General features: G+C 32.6%; 1 protein-coding gene across 2 annotated transcripts in view; it reads right to left on the bottom strand.

Annotated features, from left to right (window-relative positions):
- Nucleotides 1–12,258, bottom strand: part of LOC149185131 (P-loop containing nucleoside triphosphate hydrolases superfamily protein) — a 358,944-nt gene that overhangs the window by 26,594 nt on the left and 320,092 nt on the right. The gene's annotated exons all lie outside the window — the stretch shown is intronic.

Raw genomic sequence — 12,258 nt, forward strand, 5'->3', positions numbered from 1 at the left:
TTTAATGAGAGTATTAAATAGTTTATAATAGTATGAAGCGGGAAGATATGTCGGCGAAATGTTTTAATCATTTATTATTATTATTATTATTTTTTAAGAATTTATTATTTGAGTTAATATTCAATAAATATTAATAATAATATGTAAATTTTTCATTTTTTTATTATTATTATTATTAAAATAGTATTTAGTGTATCAATATTATTAAATATTAAATATGTAAATATTAAATATTAATATTAAACTTAATAATAATAATAACGTTATTGTATCAATAATGATTAATAATTAATAACTAATAAATAATAGTAATAATAAATAATGATAATTAATAATAATAATAATAATGATAATTAATAATTAATGATAATATTAATGTATTAATAATAAATGATAATTAACCCCGGATGCGGGTGGACAGTGAAGTGATTGGGGTTACGATCCAGCAGGCAGGCGCGTGGCAACCCCACTGGGCAGCCTGCAGAAGGCCTGTACTGACCTCCAAAACCATTAAGTTGATGGGCCGTCACCCTACGCGACATTTATGTCGGTGGGGAGGCCGAGACACTAACAAATTCAGCATGAATACTCCAGCCCTCTCGTCCCTGTCCTCAGTTGAGATCTCTGGTGTTTTGGTTTGGAACTGCGGTGCTCTGCCGGTCTCCATGTCGAGGCAGCTCTTGCCTGTGGGTTCTTGCTGCTCGCCGGAAGCGGAAGTGCACAGCCTTCGCACCACTGTTGGAAGGCGCTGCCCGCTGGCCTCCTGCATCAGTTTCATCCCTGGTTACCATCATTCGCACAACCCTTTCTGTGCTCGGAGTTTCCCTGCCCTGTCTGGCTTTCGCCTCCACCTTACTCAGTTGAGGCCCTCTCTCAATTTCGCCCGCTCTCACGACCTCTGTGCTGCAATGCCTAAGTTGAGGCATCGTATGAGATGTCGCTGGGGAGGCTCCAGGCCCAGCCGCTCCCCTCTCCCCTCCTCTCCCCCGTCCTCCGCTCGCAATCCCTCTGATAGTACTCCCCGTCGGCTCCGTGGAAGTGGTCAAGTTCGACGCCTTCCTCTCTCCTCGCGCACTATCTCCTCTGCCTCCCACCATCACCATGAGCCTCGGCCTGCGTTCGTTGCCTCTCCCCCGTCTTCTCCGCCTCACATTAGCACGCAGGCCTCCCCTTCAGTTCCGCCTGTCACGTTGCCCGTAGACGAAATCCCATCTCGCTTGGCAGGTGAAAGCAGCTCAAGGCCTCTCCAGCCCATCGAGACGACTTCAGGCGAGTGTGATGCGTTGGATGTCGCTCCTCCAGATCCCGTTCCGGATGTCAAAGATGGATGCGGAAGCCGAATTGAAGAGGAATCGCCCTCGGGTGACTATGGACTCTAGCGATACTGTTACTTCTCGACATCATGCTTAGCCTTTTGAGCATTTTGCTGGTTTGGACGCCTTCGTATCTTAGTTTGTCTAATCTGATCTTTGTAGATAATTCAGTCTCAAAACTATGTTTGAGTCGGTTTCCCCTGGTGGGCGGCTCAGTTTTTGGCTCTTTGTGGTTAAGTCAAGGCTAGTTTCCTCCTGCGAGGCAACTCTCAAACGCCTTTCGGGCTGATTTCCCCTTGCGGGCAGCTAAATTTTTTGCTATCTTGCTGACTGTATGGCGGCTTGCTGACGCTTAGAACTCTCTATACCATATGTTTTGTTAATAGATTTAAGCTTACTTAGAAAAAATAATGATAATTAATAACTAATAAATAATAATAATAATACTAATGTTAATGTATTAATAATAATTGATGATTAATAACTAATAATTGATAATTAATAACTAAAAGTTAATAATAATATTAATGTATTAATAATTGATGATATGATAATATTAATGTTACATTACTAATAATTATTAATGTCAATGTATTAATAATAATTATTAATAATTAATAGCTAATAATTATTAATATTAATGTATAATAATTATTAATTATTAATTATTAACTAATAAATATTAATAATGATTAATAAATTAAATCACTATAAATAATATCATTGTTATTAATATCAATGTTAATGTGTTAATAATAATTAATAACTAATATTTATTAATAATATTAACTTTAATAATAATTAGTAATTAATAACTTACAAATGTATTAATAATTAATAATAATTAAAGTTAATGTATTAATAATAATAATTAATAACTAATAATTAATAATAATATTAATGTTCTAATTAATACCTAATAGAGAAGCAACTAATTACTAATTGCTAGAAAAGGAAAGAGAAATTTACCTGTTGAGCTCTATGCCTGAGATGTACTGGCGCTCTTAATTTCTCTGATTAAGGGAAGTCAGCTACCACTAATCTCAATAGCATTATCCCTGTTGAGATTATGTGGATATTTGATCATTTCAAGAGCTTCTTTGATCTTCCGCCTGTGATGTTTATCTTCACGTGCGATAATTGAAGCGTTTTCCAAACAGACATGGTGCTTGGTTTTTGTGGAATGCTCTGCAACGGCTGAAGTTCGAGACCTTTCATTCCTAATGTCAGCTCCATGTTCCTTAAGTCTAGTCTGCAAGGATTGGCCTATTTCACCAATGTAACTTTTTCCACATGAGCAATCTATTTTATAGATTCCCTTAAGTTGATGTCTATTAATATTATCCTTGACAGACCTCATACCTTGCCTAAAAGTTCCAGGTGCTGAGAATTGCATGATAATGTTTTTCTTTGTAAGGATTTTTGCAATTTTATCAGTTACTCCTTGAATATAAGGAAGAAAATCCCTCCCACACTGAGGTTGGTCTTGATCCTTAGGCTTATGAGATAACACCTTTCTTTCAGCTTTTTGTATAGCTACTTTAATTTCCTTTTCATTGTAGCCTATACCTTTAAAAGCTGAGATTAAATGCTTCTTTTCTTCATCCAAATGCTCAGAGTCAGAAATTCGAACGGCTCTGATGGCAAGAGTGTTTAGAACACCAAACTTCTGGGCTAGGTGATGGTGAGAATCAGCGTGGAGGTAGTTTTCTGTGTGGGTTGACTTCCTGAAAACCTTATGTCCCAAAGAGCCATCCTTCTTTCTGATGATAAGCACATCTAAAAATGGGATGCTCATGTTCTCTTCAAGCTCCATAGTGAATTTTATCTCTGGAGAGATAGAGTTAAGATGAATAAAAAACTTGTCAAGATCTGCTTTACCATGAGTCCATTTTATATTGGTATCATCAACGTATTGCTTCCACCAAGCTAGCTTCAAAGGGTATGATTCAAGGGCTTTCTTTTCAAAGTATTCCATGTATAAGTTGGCCACAATTGGTGAAAGGGGTGATCCCATTGCCACCCAGATGTCTGCTCATAATATTCTCCTTGGAAGGTGAAAACAGTTGATCGTAAACAAATTTCTGCCAGTTTTGTTGTTCCTGGATCAGTAACATCTTTAATAACCTGAATGGCTTCATCAAGAGGGATCTTGGTGAATAGGGATACTACGTCAAAGCTAACAAGAATGTCGTCAGGGTCTAACCTCTCATTTTTAATAAGGTTCACAAAGTCCTGAGAGTCCTTAATGAAAGAATCAGTATTCCCAACAAGGGGTCTAAGGATTCTAGCGACGTACTTAGCGAGCTCATAGGTAGGGGAGCCAATGGTATTGACTATAGGTCTAAGAGGAACACCCTCTTTATGGATCTTTGGTAAACCATAAATTCTTGGGATGGTTTCACAAGAAGGAATTAATTTCTTCTTTAACTTATCATCAAGGTTGGAATCTGCAATTGTCTTCCTTACTTCTTTCATAATCTTGGGAATGGGATTATTATTCAGCTTCTTGTAACTTCCACATCTAAGGTGTTCATTCATCTTACTAACATAGTCTTCCTTATCCAAGATCACTGTTGCTCCTCCCTTGTCTGCCTTGAGAACCACAATTTTATCATTGTTTCGTAAGGATTTAAAGACAATTTATTCTTCTTTTCTTAGGTTACTTTTGGAAGCTTTGGCTTTTCCTAAAATGAGGGAAAACTCTTGTCTTAGGATTTCCTTATCTTCCAACAAAAGATTGTTAATCCCATCCTCTATGCTACAAATCATATTCTCAACAGGAAGGTTTTTAGGAGCAATTGCAAACCCTAAACCTTTGTTAAGGAGACTTATGATTTCTGGATCTAATTCATGGGAGGATAGATTAACCACCTTCCTTCTCTGCTCTTTTACTGAAGAATTGCCTTTTAGGTTGGCCTTGTCGCTGTCTTTTATTATCTTACTGTTCTTATCAGCGTTATGATTATCGTATGAATCGATGCAGCAATCTGGAGGACGTAATCCCTGATTGTTTGTATGATCAAGATTGTTGTCTTCGTTGCTGCCTAGAGGCCGAAATTTAATGTTTTCAGCATTATTAGCATTATCTGGATTGTTGTCAGCCATATGAAGGTCGTTGCTGCTGCCCTCGGTGATTAAACCCCGAGCGATGTCTACACAACCGTTGCCTAAACATTTGTTGTTCTGCGCAGTCTTAATCAACGCTTTTTTAATCGTTGATTCACCTTTGCTTTCGTTTAACAGATCCTGCTCTACACTGCCAGAGTTAGGACTGTCTGCGTTATTCCATGTGTTATCTCTGTAGTCTAACTTATGGTTGCCCATGCTATTCATTGGAAAAACGCTATCGTTCAGCGAAACGGCTTCACCAGGGCTACCTGTGCTCCACGAATCAACGTTTTCACTGCTATCTGGCCTATTGCTAGTCCTTGATGGAACAGCGCTATCGTTCAACGCACCTGAATCTACATAATTGGTTTCATCTTTGTCCGAACCTACAATTGTTTTTGAATTATTTTCTTTTTCAATTGCTGTTAACAGCTTGCCGCATATGACTTGTTTAGTAACTTCAACAGCTTCTTGCGCTGTCTCGTCTGGGCAATGTGTCCTTCACTGCTGGCTTTTAGAGCAGCCCTATCATCAATTACAAACCAAAGATCTTTGCGGATGCTGTTGGCTAGCTTTAGATGTGCTGAGAGCATTGAGCGTCCAAGACTATCCAGAGAAGCCCTAACCCTCTTAATCTATGCCCGAACTAGAGAGATGCTTTATTGAAAAAATGCCTTGCTATTAAATTTGTTATGTAATCTATGGTTAATTTGTGCAAATGAGGGAATAAGATTATTGTCATGACAATTCTTAAGAAATTGAAGGTCTGCAACTCTTCTTGCTATCTTCACTCTAAATTTTTCGAGTAAAATGATTTCACTCCATGTATCCCCTCCGCATAGAGAAATGATTCTAAATTTGAGACATCTGTCGTTTATATCTTTTAATTTAGAAGCCGGAGAACCCACAATAATAACCATTTTTCATCAACGTTTCAAATCCCAACAAGGATCCATCATCACGACATTCTTGAATAATGATAGTAGAAGAGCTTTAATGAGAGTATTAAATAGTTTATAATAGTATGAAGCGGGAAGATGTGCCGGCTAAATGTTTTAATCATTATTTATTATTATTATTATTATTCAAATAGTATTTAGTTTATCAATATTATTAAATATTAAATATGTAAATATGTAAATATGTAAATATTAAATATTAATATTAAACTTAATAATAATAATAATGTTAATGTATCAATAATGATTAATAATTAATAACTAATAAATAATAGTAATAATATATAATGAAAATTAATAATAATAATAATAATTATAATTAAAAATTAATGATAATATTAATGTATTAATAATAAAAGATAATTAATAACTAATAAATAATAATAATAATAATAATGTATTAATAATAATTGATGATTAATAACTAATAATTGATAATTAATAACTAAAAGTTAATAATAATATTAATGTATTAATAATTGATGATATGATAATATTAATGTTAATGTACTAATAATTATTAATGTCAATGTATTAATAATAATTAATAGCTAATAATTATTAATATTAATGTATAATAATTATTAATTAATAATTATTAATTAATAATTATCAATTATTAACTAATAAATATTAATAATATTAATAATGGTTAATAGATTAAATCACTATAAATAGTATCACTGTTATTAATATCAATGTTAATGTGTTCATAATAATTAATAACTAATATTTATTAATAATATTAATTTTAATAATAATTAGTAATTAATAACTTACAAATGTATTAATAATAAATAAAGTTAATGTATTAATAATAATAATTAATAATCAATAACTAATAATTAATAATAATATTAATGTTCTAATTAATACCTAATAGGGAAGCAACTAACTACTAATTGCTAGAAAAGGAAAGAGAAATTTACCTGCTGAGCTCTATTCCTGAGATGCATTGGCACTCTTAATTTCTCTGATTAAGGGATTCAAAAATTAAGAGTGCCAGTACATCTCAGGCATAGAGCTCAGCGGGTAGATTTCTCTTTCCTTTTCTAGCAATTAGTAGTTAGTTGCTTCCCTATTAGGTATTAATTAGAACATTAATATTATTATTAATTATTAGTTATTAATTATTAATTATTATTATTAATACATTAACTTTATTTATTATTAATTATTAATTATTCCCTTAATCAGAGAAATTAAGAGTGCTAGTACATCTCAGGCATAGAGCTCAGCAGGTAAATTTCTCTTTCCTTTTGTAGCAATTAGTAGTTAGTTGCTTCCCTATTAGGTATTAATTAGAACATTAATATTATTATTAATTATTAGTTATTAATTATTAATTATTATTATTAATACATTAAATTTATTTATTATTAATACATTTGTAAGTTATTAATTACTAATTATTATTAAAATTAATATTATTAATAAATATTAGTTATTAATTATTATTAACACACTAACATTGATATTAATAACAATGATATTATTTATAGTGATTTAATTTATTAATCATTATTAATATTATTGATATTTATTAGTTAATAATTATTAATTATTAATTAATAATTATTATCTATTAATTATTAATAATAATTATTAATACATTAACATTAATAATTATTAGTATATTAACATTAATATTATCATATCATCAATTATTATTAATACACTAACATTAGTATTAGTATTATTATTATTATTATTTATTATTTATTAATTATCATTTATTATTAATACATTAATATTATCATTAATTATTAATTATCATTATTATTAATTATCATTATTTATTATTACTATTATTTATTAGTTATTAATTATTAATCATTATTGATACATTAACATTATTATTATTATTAAGTTTAATATTAATATTTAATATTTACATATTTAATATTTAATATTTAATAATATTGATACACTAAATTCTATTTTAATAATAATAATAATAAAATGAAAAATTTACATATTATTATTAATACTTATTGAATATTAACTCAAATAATAAATTCTTAAAATAATAATAATAATAATAATAATAAATTATTAAAACATTAAGCAGACATATCTTCCCGCTTCATACTATTATAAACTATTTAATGCTCTCACTAAAGCTCTTCTACTATGATCATTCAAGAATGTCTTGATGATGGATCCCTGTTGAGATTTGAAACGTTAATGTTGGGATTTGAAACGTTGATGAAAAATGGTTATCAATGTGGGTTCTCTAGCTTCTAAATTAAAAGATATAAACCACAGACGTCTCAAATCCAGATTTAATTTTATTTTTATTTTTATTAAGTCTAAAAATAAAACAAAACTAAGATCCTAAATAAAAATAAAATCTAATCTAAACTCAAGTCTTTAAAAAAAATAAAAAAAATAAATAACCTTTTATGAATTTTTATTTTTATTTTTTTTTAATGATTATTTAACCAAACTAAATTTATAAACCTAAAAATTTAAAATCTATCTAAAACCTTAGACTAAATCCTAAACTAAATGAAATCAAAATTAAAACTAACACCTGACCATATATGAAATTCTATAAAATCTAAATCCTAAATAAAAATCAAAATAAAACAAATGAAAAGGAAAATCAAATCTAACCCTTTTTTAATTATATTTTTTATTTAAAGGAAATCAAACTAAAACTAAAATATAAATATCTAAAATCAAAACCTAGGCTAAACTAGGACCAAAAAACAAAATTTAAATTTAAAACTAACACCTAATAGAAAAAATGAAACTTGAAATTTTTTACGTTTTTATTTTTTTTATTTTTTATATATAAACAAGATCCAACTCTAATCACATATACATATGAAAATAGAACTAAAACTAAAGCATATTACATTTACAACGTAAAAAATAAATTTTGAAATGGAAATTTGTTTTGAGTGTTTATTGTATGCAGATCTGGAGAGGGAGTTGAGAGCGGCAGAAAGAAATATGCAGGTTTGGCATATGGCTCAGCACGGAGCAGCACGCAGAGGAAGAAAACTGGATGAGGGAGGATATCGATGAAGAAGATGCGTGGAAGAGTGTGGGAGCCGCGGAAGGAAGCAGCGTGGGCACTGAGGGACGTCGAAAGGGTTTTGAATGGCAGATTTTGCAGCAAATGGAATGGACGCGAGTTAGGGAGAAGACGACTGTTGGCGGAGGAAAGACTGCGTGCAGCAAATACACGGATTTGATATGCTTTGCAGGGGTGCGTGGAAGGGCAAGGGAGCTGCAAATAGGCAACATGGAGCCTGGGTGTGCCAGCGTGAGGGAGGAGCTGAGCTGAGGAGTGACAGCGTGGAGCCACCAACGCAGAGAGCCACGAGTTACAGTCTGAGGGTGGAGATGATGGGGTTGCGTGAGGATGCCAGTGAAAGGGACAGCATGGATGGCGTGGATATCTTTGCAGCGTGGGTAGAAACGATAGCCAGCGACAGCGTAGAGCTGCGTAGGAAGATTTATGGGCAGCACTGAGGGATGTGACTTCGTGAGAATGAGGAGCTGCATGAGGGACTTTACCCAGCCTCCTAAAAAAAATTTCAAATTTTTTTCCTGCAATAAAAATAAACCCCAAGCAGCGGAACAGCTTTGATAAACAATCAAATTCCCTCATAAAATTTGAAAATCCGCGGAAGATTATTCGTGCAAAATGATGCTGAGGCCAGATCTTACCCTCTAGGGCCCAGATCTGGCTTCAGATAAAATGTTTTCTTTCAACCTGCAACTTGCAAAAACCGAACACCCAGAAATAAAATGTGCAAGGAAGAAACCTAAAACCCTAACAAAAAACCAGCTAAATAATCACAGTATTTACAGATTAACGACTCTAAGCAGCGAGATTTATCAATAATCCACAAAAATATTTTCAGAATTTTAAATTTAGTGTGAGATACTTCAAAAAAACCCTTCTTGCATTCATAAAAAAAAATTAAATAATAAGCCCAAAATTAAAACTTGCTGGGCTCTTTCAGAAAATGTAATCCAGGAGTTTGTTGGTTCAGCCGAGAACTTCCCCTAACGCCCGGTAAACTCAAAACTAAGATTTTTTGCACAGCTTAAAATCAACCATTAACATGGAGAAAACAATAGTGAAATCCAGATCAAATGGAGATACCTGCCATTATATTTCAGAATATAAACTATCATTCAAACCCCATAGATTAGACAAGATACCTGTGCCTAAATCAATCTTCATCAAGCTATTATCAATGGCTGAAAATAAAATTATTCAGAAAAATAAATCATCTTACAGCACTTCCAGAAGAGTAACACCAGCAAGATTTTTAACCCCAAAGTCTTTCTTTATTGCACAAAAAAATGACTACAAGAGAGCTTTCTTTAGCACCAGACTCTCAGATCCAATCTGATCTCAAATGACCTCTGACACCCTATTTAAAGGAAAATTTCCGAATGGCTAGTTCGAGTGATCCATGTCAAAATGATCTCGACCGTCGATGAGGATCAAAATCTCTTTTAATCTCATCCGTCGAAATTTTAAATGCATTTTAATATATTAAAAAATTAAAACTTTGCATTTATTTTCTCAAAATTTTTGACTTATTATTATTTTATTCTATTTTTCAAATTTTTATTTATTTTTAATTAATTAATTTATTTATTTATTTTATTATTTTTTAGTTATTTTTTAAATTTTTAAATTTTATTTTTTTATTATTTATATCTTTTATTTTTTTATTTTTTATTTTTGGATCCTCGAACTTAGCCCTTTGGAAAAATCACCTAGGACCTAGGACTTAGGACTTATGAGGGGATTAAAACATTTTCTAACCCTCAAGACACTTTACATCATGACTTTTACAATTTTACATCTCAAGGGGGAAAACCCATTTGACAAAGACCCTCATAGACCACCCAATTCTGCGACACAACTAGAATCTAGCAGATCATTTACATAGACTCGACCAAGTACACTAGGATTCCCCTAAGATTCTAATGACAAAATCTATTTCGGCTTTGGGGCTAAGCTGAAGGACAACTCTGCCGATCATGGATCGGTGAGACAAAAAACCTTCCTGAACATAGATTATCACTAGAAAATTAGGTTTGCCTAGGCAATCTACATACATCACTCAGATCTGCTAAGATTATTTACAATTTACCCATGCACACTAGGTTTACAACATAACATAATCGGGCTGATGATGATAGTCGAATGGCACGGATACGTCGATCAAGCACTATCCCTTTGTCGAAAAAGGGGGTGTACTGCTATGGGTAGTTGACACGTAACGGTCAACAGGACTTATTTTCAATGAGCAAGAAACTCATTGACATATATTATAAAAATAATATTTCTTTTCTTGAATAAATACAAATATCAAAAGTACATTTATGAAGACCGAACCTAGTTACCTTTCCTGCAACAAGACTTCCCTTTCAAGGTTGAAGGTTTCCCTCTTCAAAACATGAGGAGCACTTCGTCTAGCAGAAGACCTCAGCTTCATGCCAGATTTGAAAGAGTTCTAGGAATTGCACTAAGCATTCCAGTGTTGGTGGCCATCCTTAAACCACCCCCCTTATAACAACATTTCAGAGAGCACATTCAGCCTAGTGCTGCCATGCATTTTTGCACATTTTATATTACAGCTCTCTTCTTGGACTAATACATACTCCTTCGGATTAAGGGGGCGAATGTTGGACACTTAATTCTCTATGGGTTGGTGTGGAATGTGAACAGCCACTGGAGTCCACAAGACCATTTGGAATATGAATCCAAGGGTCACATCAATGTACTGTAAATGTATATCATGTCAATAATATATGCAACTCAATGCTTATCTTCCACATTAGCTGTTTACATTCCATGTATGTTTGACAATATCAATGAAAAATGTTTTTTTTAATTCAATATATGTGTATATATTTATTTGATTTTTTCCTGATCCGATTAAAACTCTTCGCTCTTTTGCCTCACCGATTTATTGCCAATTCCTAGTCTGGTAACATTGGTATTAACTTGCTCTCTATTTTCCACATATTATTTATTGCATGCATAAACAAAAAAACAGTAATAACAAATCTGGAATCTAAAAAGAATTAACCCTTCATAATATAGATTTTGGTTTATTTTCACAAATCTATTGTGACAAACTTTCTAGTGGAATATCCACGGCAGTTCACAAATCAGTTAGTGTTGTTAACTCTATTTTTAGGGCTGTCTAAGGAGAAATATTAAGTGTAACACACTATGGTTCTTATGATTTTGCTATGACATCAGATTTGAATAATGTTGTATTTTTCACTGTTCATTCAATAAGAAGGATGTCCTATATTGTCTACCTCATCTTGGATTTGATATTATGACTATTCTTTCTTTGTTCGATTGCTCCACATTATTTTTGGCTGTAATTTCATGGTTTCCATAGTGCATCTTGTGTAAGGGCTCTCATTTATTCTTGCATAATCCAAAATCTGTTCAAACAATGGCACATTATTTTGCATTCTATTTTTATAAGAACTGCTACAACGCTCCCGCTATGTATTGACAACATTGTAACCAGCAATCCCTTTGAACTACTTTAGTGGTCACTTGTTGGACATTAACAATATTATCCATCATATTCAACTCTCTTGCTCTTTGATGTTGACTTCATTGCCCAAATGGATATGTAATGGTCTTAGTAGTCCATCCCTTTATTTCTAAGGAACATGTTACACATTCTTTTCTATGGTTCACCCCCTTTGTGCTGGAAAAGAACGGGCCTAAAGTGAGAAGAGTAAATGTGGTGCAATAAGCAACCTTCCTAAGTGCCTTTCAAGCTGTACTTTCTTCTAAAGACTTGAATACCTTTGAGTGCAGGTGTGGGAGGTAACAGACACCCTTGAATTTTTTGGCCAAGGAA

This window comes from Pinus tabuliformis, chromosome 3_2 (genome assembly GCF_031772625.1).
Source record: "Pinus tabuliformis cultivar Carrire ecotype Pingquan chromosome 3_2, CPIR1, whole genome shotgun sequence".
Taxonomy (NCBI): domain Eukaryota; kingdom Viridiplantae; phylum Streptophyta; class Pinopsida; order Pinales; family Pinaceae; genus Pinus; species Pinus tabuliformis.